At 32.3% G+C, this 24412-nt stretch overlaps 1 protein-coding gene across 3 annotated transcripts in view; it reads left to right on the top strand.

Moving 5' to 3' along the window:
- Window positions 1-4006: 4006 nt before the first annotated feature.
- The window catches only part of LOC105198056 (autophagy-related protein 13), a 41422-nt gene continuing 21016 nt past the window's right edge, over window positions 4007-24412 (top strand). The window contains exon 1 of one of the 3 annotated variants that reach the window (XM_039448880.1): window positions 4007-4479. The gene's annotated coding sequence lies outside the window, so the exon portion shown is untranslated. Of the gene's footprint in view, window positions 4480-8116; window positions 9356-24412 lie in introns of those variants that run through there. The other 2 variants (XM_039448878.1, XM_039448879.1) reach the window with 2 other exon arrangements.

Genomic DNA, 24412 nt, shown 5'->3' with positions numbered 1-24412 from the left:
GAGCGTTCAGATTCCTTTAGAGTGCCACTACCGGACATTAGGTGGGTCGTTCACTTTATCACTCTGTCTATCCCGAGAGAGTGGAAAAACCACATGGGTCCTTGAGCCGGGTGAAACGGGTGGGTGACGTAAAGGTGCGTTCCAAAATGTATCGCTATAAAAATTTCTATATATTTGTGATAAAGCTCGTATATTTAAAACAAATTTAAAATAAAGAAATAAATTTAATTTAAAATATTATAGTAAATAAAAATTAAAATGTATAAATATAATAAAGAAAAACGTTAATAACCAAGTAAAGTTTAAACGTTTTGTTTATTATTCTGTTTATGTAATTACAGATTAATAAATATTAATCTTTTATTCTATTAATGTAAGGTTTCTTGGTCTACAGTCTCACAAAATCGTTATATAAATATTTATATTTGAGATTAGTATGTTAAAGATTTTTAGTATTATTAAATATTTTCTGATACTAATAAAATATACTGTTTGTTTTCTGTTCCTGAACTCCCTGAATTAGTGTGCACTTAAAGTGAAATAGATATATATTTGAAAGTTAGTGAAAACAAGAAGGAACGTTCCAGTGCAGTCTAGTGCAGGAATAGAAAACAAGCCTATACATATAATAGATGATATGCGCAATATATATCTTCATCTAATTTGTTAAAATAAAAATTTATTTTCATTGTTTAGATTGATTCGTCCTATTCTACTAACATTTAATTTTCATCTACTTTAGTTATATTGATAAAAATATTCATAGTAAAATATTTATGTATTATCTTTATCGTTTATCTTAATTTATTATGTAATTTATTCTGAATCTGAGATATTTATGTTACTATTTCTCAGCGTTATTTGCTAAACACACCCAATGTTTGAGAGTGCGTTCAGATTCCATAAACCACTAGGGAGCTTTTCATTAGCTCCGCCCATTTACCCAGTCACCCAGAGATCACTCACCGGGTGGAGAATCTGAACGCAGCCTAAAATGAAGTAGATATATATTTGAAAGTTAGTGAAAGCAAGAAAGAACGTTCCAGTGCAATCTAGTGCAGGAATAGAAAACAAGCCTTATACTGTGAATTCAACTTAGGCTGTGTTCCGTTTTTACTGGCAGTGCAGTAAATGTGACGTCATGACAGTACACTGTCACAACTGTTCCAATATTACTGCATTACTGCCAGCACTGCTATAGCATCGTATTTCGGAACAGCATAGTAGCCATATTGCACTGTAGCTACCTCACCTTGGAAGCTGCAGTAGTCACAGTGGCAATATGGCTACCATTCATGACGTCATTGATGTTACTAGATGCTGTCTCAGTGCGCTGCGTACCAATAACGGAACGGATTTTTCACCACTGCCAGTACTGGCAGTTATATCGGAACACAGTCTTAAGCCTGCCGCAGACGATACGTTTTTTCTTACTGGATTTCTAACTGGATTTTCTTACTTGCTACCGTACGGGGTGTTTACGATAACTAATCGGATCTCGGATTGGATTGAACAATGGTACTCAACGTAAGTATAGAAAATTTCCCTAGGCTAATCAGATTGACGATCTCTGTCTCAAATGTGATCCGATTGATGACGAAAGCGTGGAGACGCAGAAGCATGCTTGAAAAGTAAGTCTCTTTATTTTTTTAAATAATAACACAAAAAATCAAAGATAAAGTTAAAAAAAATGATTTGAATTTAGATTTATTGTAATTTTTTTTTGTCTAAACACTGGATTTCGTTTAAATTTCTGTTTGTAAAAATTAATTAATCTATTCTAAAGTTTGTGGTTATATCGGAAACAAATCAAAATTAATAAAACAATTATTAATTGTTAGATACAAATTAAAACATATAATATTTTAAGCATATCATATAAAATTTCTGTTTATTATAAACTTAGTAAAAATAACTTTGAAATCATTCAACTACATTACACATTAATCAATATTAATTTATATGTTAAAAATTAATAATGTTTCTAAAAATGTTCTTTTTATTCTTTTCCAGATCGTAAATAAACTTCAATTCCATGAATAAATAAAAATTACTGGAAAATGGATTTATATGAAGAGGGCATTATTGAACAATATCAATTTGTGCTAACTTAAAATTTGTAAAATCTACTTTTCTTTATTAGTTGTTTATTAGAGAGTAATAATATAAAAATGGAATATACGCATCATATATGCATACAATTATTTGAATTTTATTTATGTATATTCCGTTCTTATATTATTACTCTCTAATGAACAACTAACAAGGAATAGCAGATTTTACAAATTTTAAGTTAGCACAAATTAATATTGTTCAATAATGTCCTTTTCATGTCAATCCATTTTCCAATAATTTTTATTTATTCTTGGAGTTGAAGTTCATTTACGATCTGGAAAAGAATAAAAAAAACATTTTCAGAGACATTATTGATTTTTAACATATAAATTAATATTGATTAATGTGTAATGTAGTTGAATAATTTCAAAGTTATGTTTACTAAGTTTATAATAAACAGGAATTCTATATGATATGCTTGAAATATTATATGCTTTAATATGTACCTAACAATTAATAATTGTTTTATTAATTTTGATTTGTTTCCGATATAACCACAAACTTTAGAATAGATTAATTAATTTTTACAAACAGAAATTTAAACGAAATCCAGTGTTTAGACAAAAAAAATTACAATAAATCTAAATTCAAATCATTCTTTTTAACTTTATCTTTGATTTTTTGTGTTATTATTTAAAAAAATAAAGAGACTTACTTTTCAAGCATGCTTCTCGGTCTTCACGCTTTCGTCATCAATCGGATTACATTTGAGACAGCAATCGTCAATCCGATTAGCCTAGGGAAATTTTCTATACCTACGTTGAGTACCATTGTTTAATCCAATCCGAGATCCGATTAGTTATCGTAAACACCCACGGGCAATGGTACTGGCAGTGCTACTGGCCGTGGCTTCACACGGTGTGAGTTTTCGTACGGGCTGAGCAACTGAAATTTGTTTCATAGAAGCGGCACGCTTAAATATGGATGAGATAGATGAGATGGATGAAATTATTGCAACAGTTGTACATTGTCGTAAAATTGCATTATTTTTAATTATTGAAAAATTGCGACAACGAAATAAATATCGCCGACGTTTATGGAGTCGACAGTCAATACATTCTTTAATGCCTCACTTTTACTGTGTTTATTATGGTAATTTGGTGTGTTTATCGCATATAAACATGGTTCTTGTTAGTAGGCCTCTATTAAACATAAAATACTTTCTTTGGACTATTTTGAAGTCTTTTCATTTCTGCACGATGTTATGTTTGCGAAGTGAATTCACGTTTGAACTTTGACAACACTTCGACAGTGGCTGTGTTCCGTTTTTACTGGCAGTACTGAAAATTTATAGTTCACGTCACATATACTATACATTTTCAGTACTGGCAGTTAATATCGGAACACAACCAGTATAACCTGGTATAACCTAGTATAATCTATAAGACTGCGTCCTGATTGGCTTTCACAATAAACCAGTACAGAATCACGTAAGAAAAATAGGACATGATCTATTACGAAAATCCAGTACGCGAGCCAGTAGCGTAGCCCGTAAGCTATCCATTTCCAGTACGGGAGCACGTAAGACTGCCAGTATAGGAGCACGTAAGCAATCCTGTAAGAAAAAACGTATCGTCTGCGGCAGGCTTTACATTACGGAACACAGCGTAGTTAATTACAGTGTCACCAACTTTATGATTAAAAAGACTATTTTCAATAGAACTTTCGGAATACACCCCATAGGCTTGTTTTCTGTTCCTGCACTAGACTGCACTGGAACGTTCCTTCTTGCTTTCGCTAACTTTGAAACATCTTTCTATTTCATTTTAAGTGTACACTTATTTAGAGAGTTCAGGAACAGAAAACGAACGGCATGAAGCGTTGTAATTCTGGTGATTTTAAAGAAATCTGTTGAAGAAATTTTTAGGGTCGTGGGTCGCGGCAACACTGAGATCATGGTTCATTCTTGTTCAGTCTCGATTGATTTGTAGTGATTTATTGGTGTTGTAGAGTGTCGCGAAAATAAGGAAGAAAATCTCGTTTGTATTCGTATGTACATACATGCTTTGATTGATTGTTGCAAGTGAACTTTAAACTTTCAAGTCTGTCAAACTGTTCTTTGACTCTTTCCTGAAATAAAGTTATTTCGAATAACATAGACCATTTTCAACGTGGACGTTCTGCTTTCGAAACATTCGTGCAAACGCACGCGACGCGACGATGCCGATTTTGCCGAGGAATTTTCTAAGGAAGCGTGTCGTGTGTGCGCTCAAGTCTACCTACGAATTCCGAAGTCCGTGCAAGGAACTCCTAGTGCATCAAACGCGCGCCGGACGCGCGTAAACTATATTCGATTCCTTCTGCTTGTGCAACAGACGATGTGATGATTACACGTGTTCAGTGTGCACAGCCCTGCTAAAAGTAGTATGTTTATTAAAAGTTTGTAAGAAGTTTGCTTATAATAGAGTTGTTGAATAGATGTTAAAATTGAATAAATGTTCTATTGAAGTTTAAAACATTTATTCAATTATTTGTGAGATGGAAATTTAGATATGAATTCTTTACAAAATGTGCACAATTATAAAATATTTAAATGGCATTCAATGATATCTTAAATGTTTCTTTTATAGCAGTTTTCTGAATGTTTATAAAATATTAGGTGCTTTTCATTTAATGACACAAGTCGATACATAAGCATCATTGTACTTTGATATTTAATAAGTAAGATAGAACAATGCTTACATTACTAAACGAAAGGTAGCCATTGTTGGCAGCGTGATTGTTAGCAATCAAGATAATCAGGCAAATTGTGGAAAAATCAAGGAATTTTAAAATTTGATAAATAATTCCAAGTTTGGTTGATAAACTAGAAAATGTTTCTTGAAACTTTTTCATAATGTTTGAACTTAAAGTTCAAGTCCTTTTCAAGTGAGTCTGTTAAATAATATTACATTGAATCATTAAGTTAGGAAACATGACTGTCATCAGGGGGTCGATCATGAAACTTTTTCCCTAGAGTGGAAACGTGAAAATCTTTATCATTGAAGTTAATTGAGAAATTTTTCACTTTTCACGTTTCCGCCTTAGGGAAAAAGTTTCATGATCGACCGAGGTTTTTTTCAGAAAATTTATTGTACTAAAGAATAAAAATTGAGACATTGTGAAAAAGTTTCAATAAACACCAGTTTGTTGATTAAATTTTGAAATTATTTATTATTTTTATTACTGATGATTATAATAACTATATCTATATATGATTATAATAACTATAACTAAATACTATAAATTTTTAAATTGTCGAGGGAAGTTGTCAAGGGGGAGGGGGGAGGGATAAAAAAATAATATATTAACCTAAGATAAAATTATTGCAAATTCTAAATTTTTAATTTTTTTAAAGTAAATATAATTTTTCAAATTACTTAAGGAAACAGTAAATACTTTTTAGGGTTGTTAAATTTTACAGCGAATGATTTGCAGAAAGCTATTACAAGCAACATAGTGAAAAAAAAAAATTATAAAATCTTGACTTATGCAAAGTCAAGATAGTTTTATGATGTATGTTAATGATATTTCACAAATCACATCAAGATTATAATAAAGTTATACAAAATACTTACAAAATGTTTCAAGTAATCCAGCATTTTTTAAAGTAAATGGATTTATTGCAAGAGACATTTTATTTTTATATATAAATATTGCTGAAAATTATGTAATTACAAAATAAAAATATTTGATTAAAAAAGTAAAAATAAAACAATATTACAATAGTAAAAGAAACTGCAAATTATAACTGACAGAATTTAAAATATTTCAGAAAAGATAAATTCTCTTTTCAAAAATATAATAAAGTTTTTATTTTATAAATGCATTAAAAATATCAAAATTTTATTTTCCATTACTTTCCATATATTTTAAAGAATTTTGTTTATAAGTTATCAAAAATTGTAATATTTTTTTTGTTTTTATTAAGTGCTCTTTTTTTCTAAAAAAAAATAACTAAAAAAACCAAGACAAGTTAGGGAAAATTTTTTCTTAATTTTGCTAAGAATCCTGGGACAAAGCTATGGTAAATTCTATTGTTTTACTATCCCAGATTTTATCCAGTAGAATTGGATAAAAAGAACTGACAACAACTATAGAAATAATTAATATTGGGCACTTAAATATGTCCATATAACTGTATGCTAAAAGATATTTTTGTTTAAATTAGTCATACTAATCATTATTCAAAAAAGAATGAAAAAGTTTACCAGCAAATAAGCTTACCAAAAAATAATAAATTAACTCTTTCATAGATCCTTTGCCTGTATCTTGTGCTCGATTAACTTCTATCTAAAAAAGTTTCTCAAAATTTGGATGTTTCCATTCTATTCTATTGTAAAAAGCTTGTCGCAAAAAAGACTTCAATGACCATAAAAAGTCATTAAAAGTTCATGAATAGATTTTTAAGTTTGTAGAAGTTTGCACGTTATTTTAAAAAAATATGGGTAATTGATTTGAAACTTTAGACACATAATAATGTATATTTTATTAATAATCAGTAACTTTTGCAAATCAAAATACGTGTCCGAGCATGCATCATTTCATGATTTGTATAAAATCTCAACACTTAGTCATCTAAAATAAAAAAGCGAATAAGATTATTAATCTATAGATGTTTGGTTACCGCCAGAATCAGAATTATAAAAAATGAACCATTTTTAAAATAATTATGAAGTATGTAGAAATTATACTTAAAAAATCGCCAAAACATTTGACAGTTTTATGCTAGAAATAAGATTAAAAAATTAATATATTTTAACTGTTAAACACGTAAGTGGGTCTGAGAGACCCCATATGAAGTTTCGAACGCTTGCTGTGTGAAGACGGAATGAGATAGGAGGTTTGGACCAATACGTCAAAAAAAGTTTGAAATCTCTTTTGATTGATATGGTTGATCAACTTTTTTGGTCAACTAGACTTTGAACGGCATGGCAGCAAAGTTTTGTTAAGGTCAATGCGACCCATATAGTGATGTAAGTGAAATTTTTTGTGTGAGTATTTTACATAAAAAAGCTGGACAAAATACGTTCGAACAGGTTGCTTTGCGGATGTTACTTGCATATACTCTGTCTAAATTTAGAATACTATATAGTAGAATGCTCCAGAAAAGGGAGTTTTTCCGAAATATATCATGAAACACATCAATTTTCAATTTTAGACACGATTTAATCAAAAATATCTCATACTCGCCTTGTTACGTAAGTACATTTTTTATTAAAAATGACAATGATATAATGTTTTTTTGAAAGTATGAATCTTTAGCTTTAAAAAGCCGTATTGTAAAGTTCTTAAAAGTTTTTTGTTGCAAAGATATGATTTTTTTTTAAAGTGGATTTAGATGTCCAAAAATACCTCATATTCTCCATGTTACATAAGTATATTTTTTAAAAGGCATGACTTTGCCAAATTTTATTTTGAAAATGTGACTCTTTAGCTTTAAAACACCGTTTTTGAAAGTCCTTAAAAGTTTTTTATTACAAAGATATGATTTTTTTAAGGAAAAGTGAATTTTTGACCATTTTCTCATTTTTGCTTAATGGTTTTATCTTTTATAAGTTTCTTTTTCACAATAAATTATTTTTTGGCAATGCCGATTGTACAGTCACACTCCCGAGATTCTGAACTTTCATTAAAAAAAAAAAATTGTTGAAAAATATTGATTGTATCAATTCTCAAAGTTGGAAAAGTCTCTTAGACCCGAAAATGTGTTTCCGGATATTTTACAGAATCGGTGTGTTTAAGAGTTAATTTGGGTAGTACCAATGATAGAGAGAGATATTTCAAATATGTAACTACAGGGCGAAGTTGTTTAATTCATTGGTTTGTTCAAATAGTTAAAATAGTTTGAAAAACATAGTTGCGAGAAAAACGCATTTAATGTTTCGAGTACAATTTAATTGATATTTCTAGTAGTTTCAGCAAAGTTCCAAAAACACAAGCGATTCCTCTTGTAGCATTAAGGATACACAAACATATGATTGTTTTTAGTTTTTAGTAATTTACCGCCATCTGTTTTTAGGACTACTTAGAAACGTTACATTGGATTAAAACTTGAGAAGGCTTGGTAAACGCTCCGATTTTGATCTGTTCGCTATTTGAATAATAGCTTGTAATTTCCGTAATTTTTTGATATAAATTTAATAGCTACTATTCTGTATAGCATTATTAATATTTCTGTGCTCTTTGATTACTCTAGTATTATGCATACCACTATTATTACTTTGTATATTGCTATTATTATTATTATTATTTCTGTGTTCTTTGATTTGCCTCGTACCAACATTACATTACTTTATACTTTTTGTTGTAACGATAATTCCTCGCGTCTAGGCTTATCTCGTGTGCTACTATCACTATTCTGCATGCCTTTAATATTGCTTCAGCGCTCTTTGAATTGTGCTTTATACTTGCTTGCTTTCTATGTAGCTACTATTTCGTACACCATTACTATTATTATTTTTGTGCTCTTTGTTTTGCGCTTTATACTTTTATATTTCATTACATTCCTTTAATTGCGTCTTGCACTTGTACAGTACTCTTAGTGTCTTGAAAGCTCAGGTTTTTATACAGTAGTTTTGCTGATACTTCGCTTTTTGATGTGCCTGTAATTTTTTTTTTCCAAATTTGCCATGCCTCTGCTATTGTACTTACTTGTACTTCAATAAAGATAATAATAATAATAATATAAATTCTTATCAAAATATTTTGTACTTTCATGAAATGCAAAAAAAAACGATTTTGAAATGATAATATTCTCTTCTTAAGGCCTGATTCATCAGCCGAGAACTCCGTGTTGACGGTAGCGACATTCCGTCGTGGATAAAGTTAGAACTAGTAGACGTGAAACGGATTGATGATGAGATGTTGTCGTGCATGTCATTTTGTTATTATGTTTTATTGTGAAAATATGACTCGTCTCGTATTTACCAAATTCGTAAAAATGGACCACGAGTAAAGTTTCTTTGAATTTTATACATAAAAGTACATATTTTACTCTTTTTAATAGCTATCTGTGTTTTCCGGTCTGAATAGGCCTCACTTTACGTGCTTTTTACAACAATTTCCTGACTGCTAGGCGAAAAAGGGATACTTGTGACCGATATTTAGAAGTTTAAAGCTATCTGATTAGTCTGTTTTATCCAAATTGACTTTATTTATAAATGGCACGTTGGACAAAATAATGTATCATTTTACGCAATTTCTCGCTTCTGACGTTACGACTTCAATATGGCCGTGGCGAATACTCAGGAGTCTTAATGTGAGTAAATCAAGTATGTGTGAAGCTGGCATATCAATTGGTAGAAACTCACATTGACCTTAAACATTGACAGTTCTGGGTTTAGTTTTAACAGTTCTACAGTTTCTAATAGATAAAGTAAATAGTTTTGGCCGTTAAAGCAAAAAAAAAAACGCTTAAGACAAAGTGAGACGCCAAGTTCACGTAGCATCTTAGCTTGTCCTACAACATTTTTTGACACAATTGTAGGATTTAAAAAAATCTATAGTTCCATATGAGTTTTAGAAAGAGTTCTAGCGTTTAACATAGTTTATTTAATTTTTTTAAAAATAATTGTAAGATAATAATTTTATAATAATATATAAAAGAGTTCCGTGTACAAAAAATTATTTTTCCTACAAGACTAAACGTAATAAAGCGCCTTACGAAGAGTTTCGGTCGATTTCGTTATTAATTAGTAATAAATTATTAATTTCCGCGAAACATGTATATTAGCGTATATGGGTGAAACGCTGGTCTATATTTGAGAGTTTTGTGTACCAAAAAATATTTTTTCAATAGTTCTTAACGTAATAAAGCGTCTTCCGAAGAGTTTTGGTAGATTCCGCTATTTATTAATTAATAAAAAAATTATTAACTTCCGCCAAACACGTATATTATCATATATGGGTGAGACGCTGGTTTTTATTCGAGAGTTCTGTGTACCAAACAATATTTTTTCAACAGTTCTTAACGTAATAAAGCGTTTTCTGAGTTCTAGTCGATTCCGTTATTTATTAATTATTGAAACAATTGTAAATAAGTTGTTGTTTATGCGCGGAGAGCACGCGACGCGATATAACATTATTCTCCAGATCGTCAGAGAAATTGGTGCTTATAAAAATCTTATACCAAAATGTTTTTTAGACATCGTAGTATCAAAATAAATTAATTGCGAATTTGGTGCTTGCTGCAAACTGCTGAAAAATAAATTGTTTATGCGCGGAGAGCATGCGCCGCACACTAACTTTAATCTCCAGATAGTCAGAGAATTTGGTGCTCGTAAAAATCTTATACTAAAATGTTCTTTGAAAAGTAGTATCAAAATAAATTAAATGCGAATTTACTATTCGCTGCGAAATTGTTGTAAATTAATTGTTCATGCGCGGAGAGCACGCGACGCGATATAACATTATTCTCCAGATCATCAGAGAATTTAGTGCTCGTAAAAATCTTATACCAAAATGTTCTTGAGATATCGTAGGATAAAAATAAATTAATTGCGAATTTTGTGCTGCTGCAAAATACTGAAAAATAAATTGTTTATGCGCGGAGAACACGCGCCGCGCACTAACTTTACTCTCCAGATCGTCAGAGAATTTGGTGCTCGTAAAAATCTTATACCAAAATGTTCTTTAGACATCGCAGTATCAAAATAAATTAAAGTCGAATTTAGTGCTTGCTACAAGTTGTAAATAAATAGTTTATGCGCGGCGTGTACTCTCCGCACGTAAAGAATTTATTTACAACTTGCAACGAGTACTAAATTCAAAATTGATTTATTTTTAAACTAGAATGTCTATGGAACATTTCAGTTTAAGATTTTTACGAGCACCAAATTCTCTGACTATCTAGAGAATAAAGTTAGAGCGTGGCGCGTGCTCTCCGCGCATAAACAATTTATTTACAACAATTTTGCAGCGAGCACGAAATTCGCATTTAATTTATTTTGATATTACTTTGTCTAAAAAATATTTTAGTATAAGATTTTTATGAGCACCAAATTCTCTGACGATCTGGAGAGTAAAGTTAGTGCGCTGCGCGTGCACTGCGCGCATAAACAATTTATTTTTTAGCAGTTTGCAGCAAGCACCAAATTTGCAATTAATTTATTTTGATACTACGATGTCTAAAGAACATTTTAGTATAAGATTTTTGCAAGCACCAAATTCTCTAACAATCTGGAGGGTAATGTTATATCGCATTGTGTGCTCCGCGCATATACAATTTATTTACAACAATTTCAATAATTAATAAATAACGGAATCGTCCAGAACTCTTCGGAAAGCGCTTTATTACGTTAAGAACTGTTGGAAAAATATTGTTTGGGACACAGAACTTTTGAATAAAGACCAGCGTCTCACCCATATATAATATACGTGTTTGGCGGAAGTTAATAATTTTTATTAATTAATAAATAACAGAATCGACCAGAACTCTTCAAAAGGTGCTTCATAATGTCAAGAACTGTTGGAAAAATATTTTTTGGTACACAGAACTCTCGAATATAGACCATCGTCTCACCCATGTACGCTAATATACGTGTTTGGCGGAAGTTAATAATTTATTACTAACTACCCACATAGGATGTAATATTTCTGTGATATCACAGAAATATTATTTTTTCATTGCAATATTACAGTAAAATATAGTAGAAATATCACTGAAATGTTACTGTAATATCAAAATCTCCGCGAAAACGCATTACAGTAATATTACTGTGATATTTCACAGTAATATTACTATGATATCATACAATATTTTTGTGTTGTTTATGTGATGTTTAAATAATATTGCATAGAATTAAATAAATTTTAATTATTTCTTTTATTTTTATTGTCATTCTTAATATTATTTTAAAAATTGCTACATGTAATGTTCTAAACAGCACCTAGTTGACTATTAGTCGGCAATAAGTCGACTTGTAATTAATTTAAAATTACCTATACGTTTATTACTAAATATTTATTTTTATAATGACATTTTTAACAATCTTAATTTTACATTTTAAATATAAAAATATGGGATGAAAACCGATTAAAAAAAAAAAGGAATCCTAATTGATTTCTGCACCGAAAATACGGTAATAAGACTGATTGAAAATAAGATTGGAACCCAGATAGATTTATTAAAACAATACATTAATGTAAATGTAATAAATGTTTACAAAAAAATAATATTTCTTGTATTCTTTTCGTTAAAAAGGATTAAAAAACGATTAAATTTGAATTAAACATTTAATTTATGTAAAAGATTAAATAACAATACAAATTGTTATTTATATGTAAAAATATAAAATTTTATGTGGAACAGCGTTTCACACACACGTCAAGTTTGAAAAGAATAAGAAAGAGAGAGAGAGAGAGAGAGAGAGAGAGAATTTCGTCTCAAGGTTGCAAGGAGCAGCTCCTAGAATTCTTACTGAAGTATGAGCTGGAGAGTCGGCAGCGCTGATGCCTATATATAAGGCCTGTGACCGCACTCTACTTATGAGATGATCCTCCGCGGCGTGGCTGTCTAGCGGTTGCGCCAGCACTCACTTGTTAAATCCATTTCAATCCGAAATTACAGGATTTCATAAATTATAATTAAATTGAATTTTAATGCAATGTGACACGATGAGAATTCTTATGTGCCATTTTTAAATAAAGAGATATTTTGATGACAACACTATAAATCATGTTAACAAATTTGTAAAATTATCCAAAAGCTATGCATTTTTTGGTAGTTAATAAACAACTGTCAAGAAAAAAAAATTGTTTTCAAACAATTTTACAAATTTGTTAAAATGATTTACAATGTTATTTTATCAAAATAGCTTTTTATTTAAAAATAGCGCGCAAGAATTCTCATTGTCTCACCGTATCATTTCTCACAACTAATATCAGGATTACTAAACGTGGTTGCTGAGAGTATTTAGGAGTCTTAATGCAACTAAATTAAAATTAAAAAAAAATTTTTATATTATGCATTACATTTAAACAATTTATAAAATTAGAAAAATAAAATTTTTTGAATTTTCTTGAATGAAAAAGCAGAGGTATAATAAATTTAAAAAAGAAATATATATAGAATATATTTCTATCTTACATACCATATATGTAATATATGTAAGATTATAAAATATTATAAAATAAATCCTGTTTTTTACTTGAAATTAAGCGGATTATTTTGGATTATATATCCATCCGATTATTCAAATTGATTTGTATTGACAACAGTATGGATTAGAATGTAATTATTTTGGATTAGAAATAATTCGCGAAAGCGATATTAAAATCAATTACGATTTGTATAGAATTAAAACCGATTATTTTTTAATCCACTCGTGGATTAAATCGATTAAATTATCTTAAAACCGATTAAAAAGGATTCCGTTTTGATTGGTTTTAATCACACATTTTTGACAGGGATTAGTCATAGAAAAAAATAATATTGATATCATTAATTAAAACGATAAGTAATATTGTTACGAACGAAAATGTTATAAACTCTTTATCATTAGTGTGACTTTCTTCAAACATTAAACACCAAAAAAAATTTTAAGATCAAATCAACAATTTATTATTTTATTTATAAGCAAGAATATCAAATCTTGTAAGAATTTATAATCTTAAACAGACGTAATTTACTTACATGGAGAAAATTTTTCTCTTTATGTAAACAAATTATATATGTTTAAGATTATAAATTCTTTCAAGAAGTTTTATATTCTTGATTATATATGAAACGATGAATTGTTTAATTAAGATTTAATACTAAATTTTTTTTGTGCAGTTTAAAAAATAAACGAGTAAATATCTAAACTAATAATAAAGTAAATTAATTCTTTTTTCTTAACTTTAACTTTTATTCCCCGAAAGGACATTATTATTTTATTTTTAAGTTGATTTGTTCCATAGGATACCGAAATTACCAAAAATATTAAAAATACTGAAAATATCGAAATTAATTGAAGAGATAGTGATGTTGCATTAATAAGATATAATAGAAACGTTATTTGACATTATCTTGTTCTTTAGAATTAAATATTGCAACATTATATTGCAACGATATCACTGGAATATTTCAATGTTATTATTAACGTGTAATATTTCAGCAATATTTCTGTGATATTTCACAGTAATGCGTAATATTTCTGTGATATCATAGAAATATTACGTACTATGTGGGTAATTAATAACGGAATCGACCGGAACTCTTCAGAAGGTGCTTTAATACGTTGAAAACTATAGGAAAAATATTTTTTGGTACACAGAACTTTCGAATAAAGATCAGCGTTTCATCCATAAATGATAATATACATGTTTGGCAGAAATTAATAATTTATTACTAACTAATTAATAACGGAATCGACCGGAACTCTTCAGAAGGCGTTTTATTACGTTAAGAACTGTAGGAAAAACATTTTTTTGTACATGAAACTCTATTATATATTGTTTTAAAATAATTTTTACATTAATTAAAAAGAAATTAAATAAATTATGTTAAACGCTAGAACTCATATAGAACGATAAATCTTTTAAAATCCTACAACAATTGTGCTAGAAAAGACAAACTGGGACGCTGCGTGAACTCGGTGTCTCACTTTGTCTTAAGCGTTTTTTTTTTTTGCTTTGAGGCCAGAGTTATTTACTTTATCTATCAGGAACTGTAGAACTATTGCAAATAAACCTAGAACTGTCAATGTTTAATGAGTTTCCAGCAAATGATATGCCAGCTTCACACACACGTAAATCAATGTAATGTGTTTGTGAATAACTAGGAATGTATCTTTTTAAAATATGGGATTGGGTTTATTTATTTGAAGAATATAATTTTCCTATTAAGTAAATTATTTAGTAATTATAAAAACCGTTTTATGCAATACACTCGTTTATTGAAATATTATTTTTTATAAATTAGGAATTTTTTAATAGTACCTATTTACAATACTAATTTGCTTTTACGTATTATGCATTGTTTTAAATATTTCAGAAATTATATTTATCTTTATTATATTAATTGGATTGCAAGTAATAAATACTAATTTAATTTAAAAAAAATTTTTTTTCTATAAAAGTCGTTTAAGTTAGTTACACTACATTAGTTTCATTGCAAACATTATGATTCAATAAACGTTAAACTGGACGCTAATTGAATCGCAACACTGAAATGCAATTAATAAAGAACGATTTTTAAGTAAATTATTCATAATTTATTATATTTATACTATACAAAAAAGGATTTGTATAGTATTACAATATATTAAATATTTACTTAAGATCTTAGAATTATTTATAAAAGATTATTGAAGTTGTATTACGGAGTTGGTGTATGATGTTTTAACTTGAAATTAAATGTTTAAATTGATTTAAACATTTATTGTATATATCATATTGAAAAAACACTCTTATCCTAATAGAATTCAAATCCAGGATTATAAGTCTCTTGCAAATGTGTTGTATCAATTTTTCAACCAAGAGATGTATTATATATTGTTTATTTGGTGTAAATAGCAAGCTATTATTACAAAGAAAAGATTCTTTTTGGTTTTGTCTGATATATTAAGTTTATTCTAATATGCATTTTCTCAAATGTATCAAAATAAATTGTAAAAAAAATTATTTTATTATATATAAAAGTATTTATTTCTCTTATAAATAGCTTATTTATTATTTTTCCATATAGCACTGACATTTTTTAGAGATGTATCAGAAATATTTTAACTGAAAAAAAGAACAGAAAAGTTTTGAAATATGTCTGCAACGTTACAGAAATGTTTCTATGATAACAAAATATCTGATTTTTACACTTGAAACTTTGTAGAAATATTGCTGAAGGTTACTGAATAAATCTGAAATATTTTTGAAATGTTCATTGTTATCCTTTAGGTATAATAAATTTAAACATTTTTTAAGTATCTTTGAAATGCAAGGATACTACAAATTTATTATATTCAAAGAATCACAAGTATTAAAAAGTTACAATAAAAATTATATATAAAACATATTTAGTGTTTTTATTCTACGTTTTTATTTATTATTTGATATAATCTAATATAATAAAGACAAATATAATTTTTAAAATATTTAATGAAAAGAATGCGTAATCCAACCATTAATAATCACCTTGTATATACACTACTCAAAAGAAAATAGGGAACACTTTCCAGACACCAAAAATTAGGCTATTTTCAAATGACTGTAACTCGGTGAAAAATCATCGTAGATAAAAAATAAAAAAAGCATTTTGAAGCTTGAAGATCCAACTTTAACGCTCTATCAGCAGATTTTCAAAATTCTTTTAACTTCCTTGTCTTATGCAGTAAAAAAGCACACCCTGTTTTGTTCCTTAAAATTTCGTATTTTTGACACTTTGCAGCTCGACCAACAAATTGTTTTCGAACAATTCAAGTAAAGCTTCATAAACTACAACATTTTCCTACAAAATGCTTTTTTTAAAATTTCTCTACGATTTTTTTTGACCGAGTTACGCTACTTTGAAGCTAAACCTGCATTTTTTACAAATGATATCCGTACTCCGTGAAAAATCATCGTAGACAAAAAATCAAAAAACCATTTTAAAGCTCGAAGTTCCAGCTTTAACATGCTGTTAATGGTTTTCAAAAATTTTCTCAATTTCTTAGTACTATGCCCCAAAAAAGATACACTGTTTTTTCCTTAAAATAACGTATTTTTAACAGCCTGTAGCTCAATAAAAAAATTTTTCTCGGCAAATCCAATGCAAGTGCCATAAAGTATGACATTTTCTCTACAAAATGCTTTTTTTAAAGTTTTCTCAACGATTTTTTTTGACCGAGTTACAAGACTTTGAAGATATACATTTTTTACAGTACATTTTTCCGAAAAATGACGTCTACCGCCGACATTAGCATTACCCAATGTGCACCACGTGGAGGTTGTCGGTCGGATTTTTGTACATCGTGTGTGTGTGTGTGTGTGTGTGTGTGTGTGTGTGTGTGTGTGTGTGTGTGTGTGTGTGTGTGTGTGTGTGTGTGTATGTTTGTATCACAGCAGAGATAAGGACCCCGCAGTTCGTCACTTCTGCAGTATTTAATGACTCCAAACCCTCTCTGCTGTGTGTGTATGCGCTCGCGCGCATGAGAGTTCAATAGTGTGTATTTCCTCCTCTTTGATCAATTACTGCTTGCAAGCGTTCTCGCATATTTATACATCTTGCAATACGATCTTGCAGAATGTTGTGCCAAATTTCCGTTAAAATTTCTCCCAATTCTTCTAAATTTCGCGGCTGTTCCTCGCGACGCCTTAATCGTCGTTCCATTTCATCCCAAATGTGCTCGATTGGATTTAAGTCCGGGCTATTGGCGGGATGATTTAACAGTCTAATTGCGTGTCGTTGAAAAAAACGTCGCGTTATATTCGCCGTATGAGGTCGAGCGTTGTCCTGCATAAAAATAAAGTTCCGACAGGTTCGATTTAATAGCAAAACGTGTGGTCGTAGAATATCGTTGATATAACGAACACCCGTCATTGCCGGAGGTGGCAGGATCACTAGATCACTTCGTCTTGTAAGTGATATACACCCCCACACCATCACGGAACCGCCGTTGTAGGATCGTATTGGCATAACGCAACGTCGATCATAGCGTTCATTTCGTCGATGCCAAGTACGTATACGAGCATCATTGCCATAAAGGCAAAAACATGATTCGTCGGAGAAATATACATTTCTCCAATCCTGTGAACTGTAAACATATAGTCGTCTTAGTCTAAAAAAAATCTCTTTTTAGACAAAGATGACCATATGTAAACATTGCATGCTCAATACAATAAAATTTTGTTTAGTACGCCGGCGATTCTCGCAGTGTGATAAGCGACACGGAATTTTCAAAATGCCGCGTAGACATTTATCGGCCGTAGAAGTTGCACGCATAATTGCGCTTTTGCAACAAGGTTTTAGTATGCGTTATGTGGCGCAAGATATTGGTGCATCTGTGTCCGTAGTGAGTAGAGCTTGGTTACGATATCAAGACACGGGAAATTACACGAGACGTGAAGGTAGTGGTCGTTCTCGATTAACGACAAATAGACAAGATCGAGCCATTGTTCGTTATGCATTAGAAAGACGAATAATTACCGCAAGAAACATTCGTAATGACATTCATTTGCGCCATGTGTGCGAACAAACAATTCGCAACCGTTTGAGAGAAGCCGGTCTTCGTTCTCGTGTTCGTGCACAAGTACCAAGACTCACACTCGTACATCGCCAAGTACGTTATCAATTTGCGCGCGATCACATAAATTGGACCGCTAGGGATTGGAGAAATGTATATTTCTCCGACGAATCACGTTTTTGCCTTTATGGCAATGATGCTCGTATACGTACTTGGCGTCGACGAAATGAACGCTATGATCGACGTTGCGTTATGCCAATACGATCCTACAACGGCGGTTCCGTGATGGTGTGGGGGTGTATATCACTTACAAGACGAAGTGATCTAGTGATCCTGCCACCTCCGGCAATGACGGGTGTTCGTTATATCAACGATATTCTACGACCACACGTTTTGCTATTAAATCGAACCTGTCGGAACTTTATTTTTATGCAGGACAACGCTCGACCTCATACGGCGAATATAACGCGACGTTTTTTTCAACGACACGCAATTAGACTGTTAAATCATCCCGCCAATAGCCCGGACTTAAATCCAATCGAGCACATTTGGGATGAAATGGAACGACGATTAAGGCGTCGCGAGGAACAGCCGCGAAATTTAGAAGAATTGGGAGAAATTTTAACGGAAATTTGGCACAACATTCTGCAAGATCGTATTGCAAGATGTATAAATATGCGAGAACGCTTGCAAGCAGTAATTGATCAAAGAGGAGGAAATACACACTATTGAACTCTCATGCGCGCGAGCGCATACACACACAGCAGAGAGGGTTTGGAGTCATTAAATACTGCAGAAGTGACGAACTGCGGGGTCCTTATCTCTGCTGTGATACATACACACACACACACACACACACACACACACACACACACCACACACACACACACACGATGTACAAAAATCCGACCGACAACCTCCACGTGGTGCACATTGGGTAATGCTAATGTCGGCGGTAGACGTCATTTTTCGGAAAAATGTACTGTAAAAAATGTATATCTTCAAAGTCTTGTAACTCGGTCAAAAAAAATCGTAGAGAAAACTTTGAAAAAAGCATTTTGTAGAGAAAATGTCATACTTTATGGCACTTGCATTGGATTTGTCGAGAAAAATTTTTTTATTGAGCTACAGGCTGTTAAAAATACGTTATTTTAAGGAAAAAACAGTGTATCTTTTTTGGGGCATAGTACTAAGAAATTGAGAAAATTTTTGAAAACCATTAACAGCATGTTAAAGCTGGAACTTCGAGCTTTAAAATGGTTTTTTGATTTTTTGTCTACGATGATTTTTCACGGAGTACGGATATCATTTGTAAAAAATGCAGGTTTAGCTTCAAAGTAGCGTAACTCGGTCAAAAAAAATCGTAGAGAAATTTTAAAAAAAGCATTTTGTAGGCAAAATGTTGTAGTTTATGAAGCTTTACTTGAATTGTTCGAAAACAATTTGTTGGTCGAGCTGCAAAGTGTCAAAAATACGAAATTTTAAGGAACAAAACAGGGTGTGCTTTTTTACTGCATAAGACAAGGAAGTTAAAAGAATTTTGAAAATCTGCTGATAGAGCGTTAAAGTTGGATCTTCAAGCTTCAAAATGCTTTTTTTATTTTTTATCTACGATGATTTTTCACCGAGTTACAGTCATTTGAAAATAGCCTAATTTTTGGTGTCTGGAAAGTGTTCCCTATTTTCTTTTGAGTAGTGTATATATTATACGTATATATATGTACACAGGGTTTTTCAAAAAGTTCCAGGACGGCGGAATATCTCGAAAATTAAGCATTTCAGGAAAATGTTTTTCAGATAAAAGTTATTGGGTTTCAAAAGATTTATTTACTGATTTTATCAGTTTGACCTGAGAGGACGTCGTTTAGGTCACACGCACAGACGCGCGCGCGCACACGCACACTTCTTTTATTAAAACTAATAAGATCCCTAAATATATCTTTTGAAACCCTACAACTTTTATCTGAAACATTTTTTCCTAAAATGCTTAGTTTTCGAGATATTTCGCCGTCTCGAAACTTTTTAGACATTCTGTGTGTGCGTGCGTGCGTGCGTGCGTGCGTGCGTCCGCGTGTGCGTGTGACCTTAGCGACGTCCTCTCAGGTCAAACTGATAAGATCAGTAAATAAATCTTTTGAAACCCTATAACTTTTATCTGAAAAACATTTTCCCGAAATGCTTAGTTTTTGAGATATTCCGCCGTCCTGGAACTTTTTGAAAAACCCTGTATACATATATATACGTATAATATATATACAGGGTGATTGTTAATGGTTGGAACAACTATTTATCATAAGAGATGACTTACCGACTGTATTACATGTAATTTTTATGGAGTGAAGTTAGTAAGTCATCTCTTATGGTAAATAGTTGTTCCAATCATTAATAATCACCCCGTATGTGCGCGCGTGAGCGCGCGCGCGTGCGCGCGTGCGTGCGTGCGTGCGTGCGTGCGTGCGTGCGTGCGTGCGTGCGTGCGTGCGTGCGTGCGTGCGTGCGTGCGTGCGTGCGTGCGTGCGTGCGTGCGTGCGTGCGTGCGTGCGTGCGTGCTGCGTGCGTGCGTGCGTGCGTGCGTGCGCGTGCGTGCGTGCGTGCGTGCGTGCGTGCGTGCGTGCGTGCGTGCGTGCGTGCGTGCGTGCGTGCGTGCGTGCGTGCGTGCGTGCGTGCGTGCGTGCGTGCGTGCGTGCGTGCGTGCGTGCGTGCGTGCGTGCGTGCGTGCGCGTGCGTGCGTGCGTGCGTGCGTGCGTGCGTGCGTGCGTGCGTGCTGCGTGCGTGCGTGCGTGCGTGCGTGCGTGCGTGCGTGCGTGCGTGCGTGCGTGCGTGCGTGCGTGCGTGCGTGCGTGCGTGCGTGCGTGCGTGCGTGCGTGCGTGCGTGCGTGCGTGCGTGCGTGCGTGCGTGCGTGCGTGCGTGCGTGCGTGCGTGCGTGCGTGCGTGCGTGCGTGCGTGCGTGCGTGCGTGCGTGCGTGCGTGCGTGTAGGGTGGGAGGAAAAATAATGAAACAGCAAAATATCTCGAAAACTAAGCATTTTAGAAAAAGTGTTTTAGATAAAAGTTGTAGGATTTTAAAAGATTTATTTACTAATGTTATCAGTTTGATCTTGGATAGCGTCGCCAAGGTTAGATTTAAATCACATTAACCTTTTTAAATAAAACACTATTTTTGATTCCAGAATCTAATAACTGATGTCAAGACCTTTCCGAAACTCTACAAGAAAGTTTATTTTTGTTGAGTACTTTCCGAATTGTGAGGCTTGAAAGCTATTGTAAATTTTAAGCGTCATAACTCGAAAAGTACTTAATGAAAAATAACTTTTGATTCAAATTCATAGGGTTACAATGATATCATACAATCGATATATAATATCAAAACCGCCCATTTTATCATCCCTGGGGAAACGGGGCAAGGGGGGAGGGCGAAAAAATTTTAAATGTAATGTGGGGTCATATGAAATCAATTTTACAATGTGGGGGCATTGAAATAAATTTCAAGCGTATTCATGATCCAAACTTCAACCAAGAACTTGGAGAAGAACTGAGAGCACATGCGCTATCGATAAAGGGCAGTGCTAAAGTTTTAGGAATAATTCATGCTTTGATTGTGTGATACCATTGTAACCTATAAATTTCCATTAGAAGTTATTTTTCATTAAGTACTTTCCGAGTTATGACGCTTGAAAGTTACAATACACTGTAGCTTTCAAGCCTCGCAATTCGGAAAGTACTCAACAAAAATAAACTTTCTGGTAAGGAAAGGTCTTGACATCTTTAGAAAGGTTTTGACATCAGCTATTAGATTCTGGAATCAAAAATAGTGTTCCATTTAAAAAAGTTTGTGATTTTGTTTTGACCTTGTCGACGCCATCCAAAGTCAAACTGATAATATTAGTTAATAGATCTTTTGAAACCTTACAACTTTTATCTGAAACACTGTTTTCTAAAATGCTTAGTTTTCGACATATTTTGCTGTTTTGGTACTTTTTCCTTACCTTGTATATATACAGGGTGTCCCGGACCACTCGTCTCATCCGATTTTTTTGTAAACGCGACATTTTAAATAAAAATGTTTGAGACAAAAGTTGCATGGTTTCGAGGGAAACATAAGATGGTGTCATTAATTTAACCTTGAATAGTTGCTTGAAGGTCACGTGAAAGACACCTTCAATTTTTTTAATGGATTGCCAACTTTTTATTACATATTCTTGTAGCTTATCTTGAGACCTGTCTAAAACACTACAAGAAAGTTTATTATTAAGTACTTTCCGAGTTGTGAGGCTTGAAAGCTACGGTGTACTCTAACTTTCAAGCGACACAACTCGAAAAGTACTTAACGAAAATAAACTTTCTTGTAGTGTTTTAAAAAGGTCTCGAGATAAGCTACAAGAATATGTAATAAAAAGTTCGCAATCCCATTAAAAAAGTTGAAGGTGTTTCACGTGACCCTCAAGCAACTATTCAAGGTTAAATTAATGACACCATCTTATGTTTCCCTCGAAACCATGCAACTTTTGTCTCAAACATTTTTCTTTAAAATGTCTTGTTTACGAAAAAATTGGGTGAGACTGGTGGTCTGGGACACCCTGTGTATATATGTGTATATACATATATGTGTATATATGTATATATATATATGTATATATATATATATATATATATATATATATATATATATAAATATACAGGGTGTTCGTTAATGGTTGTCCAGCCTTTTACCGTACGTAGATGCCGTACCGACTGAGCTTGCTAATTTGCTAAACGTTTCCTAGATGACAGCTGCTTCGGTTGAGCGCGCGAACGCGATCTCGCAGGACCGAGTGACACGTACAGGTCCCTGGTGAAAATTTTTCTCATATTTTTTTCGTATAATTTTTCCGAACATCTGTATAATTTTTTATGAAACGTTATAAAATGTAAAAAAGTTAAAAGTATTTTTTTAAAACTGTGAGATGAGAAATCTCAGAATACTTCAGAATGTACGTGTATGAAAAGTTCTAACAATAAGAGATGTAGACTTTCTAAGTATTATTTCTACGTATTTCTGAAAAATGTTCCTATTCGTATAAAAATTATGAGAAAAACTGTAACCAGGAATGTTAAATTCTATAAACGAGAAATTTTATAAAAAATTATTAGAATAGTTTTTACCGGGTAAAGCTGTGCATACTTTGTTATATTACATTTGTTACTAAGATTACTATTTCTATTTATTAATCAAATTAATAAATAAAGTAGTAAATAGAAACGTAGAATACTGAATACATTTAATAATATATCCACACAATTTTTATCACAAACTTTAATACTTGTAATCTTTTGAATTTAAATATTATCTTTGAAGTACTTTTAATTTAAAGAATTTCAGAAATAATATTGTAATGTGATATCAAGTAATGAAAGCTAAATGGTAACGTGGACTTCCACACTACCTTTGAGGTTCCACGATTGGCGCGTTAGGTTTTTTGAAGTGGACCTTCGCCTAGAGCCATATTATACCACATTAAAGACCTATTTTTTTGGTACATAAAGCTTAAATAGATATTTTGAAGTCATATTGCGTAAGAACACACGTAGATGAAAAGTTACATCTACGTATGATCGTGCGTAATATGACAACAAATTATCATATTTTTAGAGCAAGTGCTCGAAGTGTCTCCCTTCCTCCTGCTCACAACGTAAAGCCCGACTCACGATTGCTTCACGTACCCGCTTCAAGACCTGTGGACTTATTGCACGGCAAGCTCGTACAATTCTATCTTTCAGGTCTTGAACGTTTTCGGGTCGTGTTGCATACACCTGCTGTTTAAGATGACCCCACAGAAAGAAATCTAGTGGTGTAAGGTCTGGTGAACGCGGTGGCCATTCATGAGGACCGTGAAGACCGATCCAATGAGCACCGAACTTTCGATTCAATAATTCTCTTGTCGCTCTGGCGGTGTGTGCAGGATGGCCGTCCTGCTGGAACCACGTGTTAATACGTGATTCCAGTGGCACCTCACCCATCAGGTCGACAAATTGGTTTTCAAGAAATGTTCGGTATGCATTGCCATCGACCTTACCATCAAAAAAATATGGCCCAATGATGTGGTCTCCAAGAATACCTGCCCAAACGTTCACCGACCACCTCACTTGGGTATGTGCTTGCTGCATCCAGTGAGGATTCTCAGTGGCCCAGTAATGCATGTTA

The sequence above is a fragment of the Solenopsis invicta genome, chromosome 5 (assembly GCF_016802725.1).
Source record: "Solenopsis invicta isolate M01_SB chromosome 5, UNIL_Sinv_3.0, whole genome shotgun sequence".
NCBI lineage: Eukaryota > Metazoa > Arthropoda > Insecta > Hymenoptera > Formicidae > Solenopsis > Solenopsis invicta.
Note: the sequence above shows the minus strand (reverse complement) of the source record. Positions and strands in the feature narration are given on the sequence as shown.